Genomic DNA, 6,163 nt, shown 5'->3' on the forward strand with positions numbered 1-6,163 from the left:
GTAAGCATGTGTGTCAGGCACGAACGTGTATTCAAAATTGAAGTGAGACTGATTTAAGCCTCTATGCTCTAATGTGAACAGCTAGTTTTTGCATTATACCTCGATGGAAATCCATGCTTCTGTACAGCCTCAAGGAAGAACGTCAGTGCTGTAGAAGCCTTGTTGTTGTTAGCTGCTTTCAAGTACAAGATCTGAAAATAAAGAGACATTATGGAAGTACTAGTACTAGCATCACATTTTCTGCTATTTTAGTGAAGAATGCAAACCTTCCTTGAGAAGCCATCAACACCACCAAACATCACAAGTCCATATCTGTAAAGAGACAAAGACACAGCCCCTAAGACTTCAGACACTGAGTATAACGGGCGACCGTGGCTCAGGGGGTTGGGAAGGGCACCTGTAACCGGAAGGTCGCCGGTTCGATCCCCGGCCTCTCTGTCCTGGTTGTTGTGTCCTTGGGCAAGACACTTTACCCTACCGCCTACTGGTGTTGGCCAGAGGGGCCGATGGCGCGATATGGCAGCCTCGCTTCTGTCAGTCTGCCCCAGGGCAGCTGTGGCTACAACCGTAGCTTGCCTCCACCAGTGTGTGAATGTGAGCGTGAATGAATAATGTCATTGTAAAGCGCTTTGGGTGCCTTGAAAAGCGCTATATAAATCTAATGCATTATAATTAATTAATTGTATTTTTCACCAATAATCAAATATGAAACATTACAAGTTAGGACTTGTCAAATTTGAAAGTGGATCACACATTTCTAAAAGCATGCAAAGGCTGGTGAACTTCTCTTAATCTGTTAGAATTTAGAGAATAAATATATATATATGTATATGTATATATATTTATTTATAACTGCTAACTTGGCGGTAAAGTAATGGCGTAATGTAAAATACAGTGTTTGCATATGCATGAATGAGTTAAATAGTAATGTGCCCAAATGTGCCCTATGACTATTGAGTTATGTTAAACTTACCTAATTAACTTATGGTTGGTGTCAATGTGGAGCAGTGACAGAGGACCAGGAACACTGTATGTCCTTCTAACAACACATCCAAGATTTGCCATCCTTTCAAGGATTCCAGCACTGTCAACACGACGCATGGAATCCCATACTCTGTTCCACTGCACCCTGTGGCCCAGTGCCCTGAGGCGTCCTTTAACCATTCTGTAGCCTAAAACGACATTCCATAGTGAAAGAATTACAACAGCACATTGGAAGGCACTTATAGTACAGTAAATCAAACTACTAACTAATCATGACATTCAGCTAGTGTTATTCATGTAAATATGAAATGTTGCTAGCAAGAAAAATAAAATAGAATCTTATTACAAGCATTATTTTTCACATGAATAACTAACCAAGATTTTTCGATTCCTGTTTTATGGCTGCAATTAAGTTGTCAAGTTCATCATCTGATAGTGAGCTGTAGGTTGCCGTTATTGAGAGGCCCCACTCTTCCATTCTTCGTCGGACTGTTTTCTGCGATATGCCCAAAAGCTTGGAGATACAAGGAACGGAGAGGTCCATCTTTATTAGATCTTTGAGGTGGTCTTTGGAAACATAGAGCTTTGCCCTCCCCCGTTCACCAGCTGAGCTGTCAACAACAATGGCAGACCTTCTTGTATCCATATCGGAATGGATGAGGCAGATGAGGTGGTGAAGAGCTTCAACTACCTAAAAGATGGTTGCATTAAAATATTTAGTTGGATGAAGTCCTAGAATTCAGTTTTACCATCTTAGTAACATTATTCTTATCCCCAATCTTTATATTGAAACACAGAACAAAATTTCATCTTGGATTTAACAAAGCAATGGATGACAGGTGTATTTGTATAGCATAATTACTACACTTTAAAATTAACATTATAAGATACATAAGAATGGCATATATTGAAACGATTTTTAAAGGTAACCAAAACTAAATCAAATAAACCTACCAGTGATGGAACATTAATATGAGCAGAAAGAGAACAGACTAGAGTTGATGCGTTCACGCAGAGGAACTCAATATGATCAAGATCCAAGGGCTGTTGTTGGTAGGACTGCACCAGCCTATTTTGAAGGTTTTGGAAAACATGTCTTCCTAAAGCCACCTGAAAGAAGAAAAAAATTATGGAATTACTGATATCATATGAAGTGCATTGAAGGAACAATGAAATGTTTTATTGCGTAAAACTCAATAAAACAAAATAATATTCTCATGAAAATCTTTTTATTTTTATTAACTTTGTAATACAGTAAAGAAACTGAATTGCATTAAAAATTATTTTTAAATATGTTCTATCCTGTGCCACCTTGCTGTATTCAAAAAATTCAAACAACATTACTTTAATAATGAAAAAAAAATGAACCCACCAAAGAGTCACAGGGACATCCCAGGTTCTCTGTTCTGGAGGGAGATAGACCAAGGTCCACTTGATTTACAGTCACCTGTTAAGTAAAACAATCAGACAATTTTCAAAGATTTACACGTTTCTCTATGGATGTATCATACACTCTCCTATTTAAGAAGGGTTCTCTCTGAAGTACCCCGTGGACGTTCCCATGATGACACAGATGACCCACAAATTTAGTATAGCACACTTCAAAACACAACCCGATGCAGAAAGACTTTAAAAGTCCCTAAACACATTTGACATCTGTTAGGGTTGAAAATTTATTTACAAGTTTACAAAATTATTAAGTAAGGCTGTTTCATTATTTTTTTAAGATTTACACAATGCAAATGTGCTCATAAGCATGTTGGCACTCCATGTTTGAAGGTTGAGAGCGTCATTCAGCGCTGTATTTGAAATGTTGCAGGTACACATAGAATGCAGAGGGGGTTTTTGCAGCATGCTTACAAACACACGATAATGGTTAGATTAGTCTCTGGGTTATGGAGTCTGAACAAGATGCCGTGAACTGGGCCTTAGAATCAGCATCTGTTTTTATTGTCACAGTATATAAGCTGTAAAGCGTTTCAGCATTATCCTTTTTGGGAAGTTGGTTCACACAAAAGGCTGGCACTATAAACTTGTAATTTCAACTGCTGAAGCAAATTCAATCTTTTTAAATCTTTTTCTCCTGAATTCCTTCTTAAATTTTTGAACACGACACATTCAGCAAAGCAAATATCAATAGACATTAGCTTACTGACACCAGACAGACACTGCACTACAGTTACCACAGAAGCATTCTTGGTCAATCTGGTACTGTATGACAGAGTACTTCTTAATGTCACTGCCTATAAGCTGTCATAAATGAAACGCTCACTGAAGCTAGGTCCCCTAACTTTCAGTAGCTGTTGAAAGTTGTTGTATACTGTAATTACTGTAGTATTACTCTAACACAAACTCGGGGGTGACCTGGGACCAGTGCTAAGGTCAAGTCAGAGCATTTCAGTTCCAAATATTACCAAAACGACATCTCACCGGGATTAAACTTAAATCCAAACACATAATTCTCCACGATGCTGCTGATGTTTAAGCAGACAGACCGTGCCACACAGGAGACTATTTGAACACATGCAACACTAGGGCTAATGTTGAGAGCCCTTTTTAAGCTAGCTTTTGGCACCGTGAAAAATTACAGTGTAGTAACCGAACATGATATTCAAAAATATATGTCTGGACAATTAGCTTGTTCCAGTAAACCATAAATTAAAGCTTACCTGCGCTGCAGAAGCGCCACCGCTGTCCTCCATCTTCAAACTGTGTTACCCTTCCAGGACCTGAAGGTCCGTAAAGCATCCCCCCCCCGACAGCCAAGCCCATCTGTTCTCTGATTGGATTGTTTAATTTGTGATTGACATGACATTGACCAATCAGCTTAAAGGAAGAAAAATAGGGTCAAAATTCGTACTTGTAACTTGCAGGGGTTTTTTGGCTAAGTCCACACACAAATCTTTTTTACACACGCACAAATCTGTTTTACACACGCACAAATCTTTTTTACAGATACAAATCTTTTTTACGCACACACAAATCTTTTTTACAGATACAAATCTTTTTTACGCACACACAAATCTTTTTTACAGATACAAATCTTTTTTACGCACACACAAATTTTTTTTACGCATACAAATCTTTTTTACAAGTACAAAACCGATTTACAAGTACAAAATATTTATGACCACATTTTGAGCCCATAGCGCCGTTTGTAAAGTGAAACATGCTGAAATTAACGGCAGCATTTTTCCACATTTAGCTCAAAACTTTGCAAAAACATGTTTGTTTGTTTTTCGATTCATTTTTTACAACATGGGGTAAAATATTTGTTACTTTTCATATTTAAAACACAATTTTAAATGTTAAATCTAAATGTTAAACGTTAAATCTAAATGTTAAATCTAAATGCTAAATCTAAATATTATATTTAAATGTAAATGTAAATGTTAAATATAAATATTATATTTAAATCTAAACGTTAAATGTTAAATCTAAATATTATATTTAAATCTAAATGTAAATGTTAAATCTAAATATTATATTTAAATCTAAATGTAAATGTTAAATCTAAATATTATATTTAAATCTAAATGTTAAATGTTAAATCTAAATGTTACAGGAAACTAAATATTTAGCTAACATGCAAATTAATTGTACGGATCAACGGAAATACCAAAATGAAAGCTTTACGAAAACCTCTGGTGCAAAAGTGTGTTGGTAGTGGTCAGATTGTGTCTGCTCTCCCCTGATGGTCACTTCTCACTGCCATGAGTGGCTTCACTTGCCTACCAGCACATCCAGCGATTTAGCTGGACTTGTGCTGCAGCGATTGTGAGACTGCAGCTGCTGAGAGTCCACTACTGCTGACCCTTTGGATGGCCAACAAAACAAATCTTCCGATGTTTTCAGCTAAATCGCTGAACGGGCTGGTAGGCAAGAAGTGAAGCCGCTCATGGCGGTGAGAAGTGACCATCAGGGGAGAGCAGACACAATCTGACTACTACCAGCACACTTTTGTACTAGAGGTTTTCGTAAAGCTTTTATTTTGGTATTTACGTTGATCCGTACAATTAATTTGCATGTTAGCTAAATATTTAGTTTCCTGTAACATTTAGATTTAACATTTAACATTTAGAATTAACATTTAGATTTAACATTTAAAATTGTGTTTTAAATATGAAAAGTTACAAATATTTTACTAAATATTGTAAAAAATGACTCAAAAAAACATGTTTTTGTAAGGTTTTGAGCTCAATGTGGAAAAATGCTGCCGTTAATTTCAGCATGTTTCACTTTACAAACGGCACCCCATACCATACACCTGTGCCATATTCATGCTGTCTAATCAGCACCTTGACAAGCCACAGCTGTGAGGTGACATGGATTATCATGGCAAACAAGAAGTTCTCACTAACACAGATTAAGACAGATTTGTGAACAATATTTGATAGTAATGGGTCCTTTGTGTATGTAGAAAATGTTTCAGATCTTTAAGTTCAGCTCATGAAAAATGGGAGCAAAAACAAAGGTGTTGCATTTATATTTTTGTTCAGTGTAGTATAACTACACATCATGGTGTGAGATTAATTTTCCGTAGAGGCTGAATAAACTCAGTAAGCCAAACTCAACACTACTCTATATTAATTTTCTCTCTTTGTAAAATACCAGAGGCAAGATTAGATGTTATAATTAGGTGATGAAAATGTGAAACAGACATAGCGGGAAAATATTAGCATTGTAACTATTTACTTAACATTTGCGAAAACTATGTTTTGTAAAATTTCAATACCTGTAAGGTTGGGTTTTTTTTTAAGTGCTATTACCTTTTCGCATGTAGTTTAATTCATCTGCAGTTTTTCAGTTCTTTTTTCATGAGAGATTACCTAGTCAATCCAGCTCAGGTAAATGGACTGGTTTTTTTTCTACTGTACTTGAGCACTCGTAGCAATTTATACAACATGGCTCATTCACCTATTCACACAGTGGAAAAAGTGGAAAAATGTTGACTGGTCCTGATGTTTGCAGTGATATTCAGATGGTAGGGTCAGAATTAGGTGTAAACGACATGAAAGTGTGGATCAACTGCGAATATGGACTAAAATGTATCATACCGTTGTTGGTATAATGGTGTGAAACAATTTCAACACTTTGGGCTCCTTGATACCAACTGAGCTTCATTTGAATGCTGCAACCTACCTGGGTACTGTTGCTGACCACATCCATCCCTTCAGGA

Source organism: Pelmatolapia mariae, linkage group LG23 (genome assembly GCF_036321145.2).
Source record: "Pelmatolapia mariae isolate MD_Pm_ZW linkage group LG23, Pm_UMD_F_2, whole genome shotgun sequence".
NCBI lineage: Eukaryota > Metazoa > Chordata > Actinopteri > Cichliformes > Cichlidae > Pelmatolapia > Pelmatolapia mariae.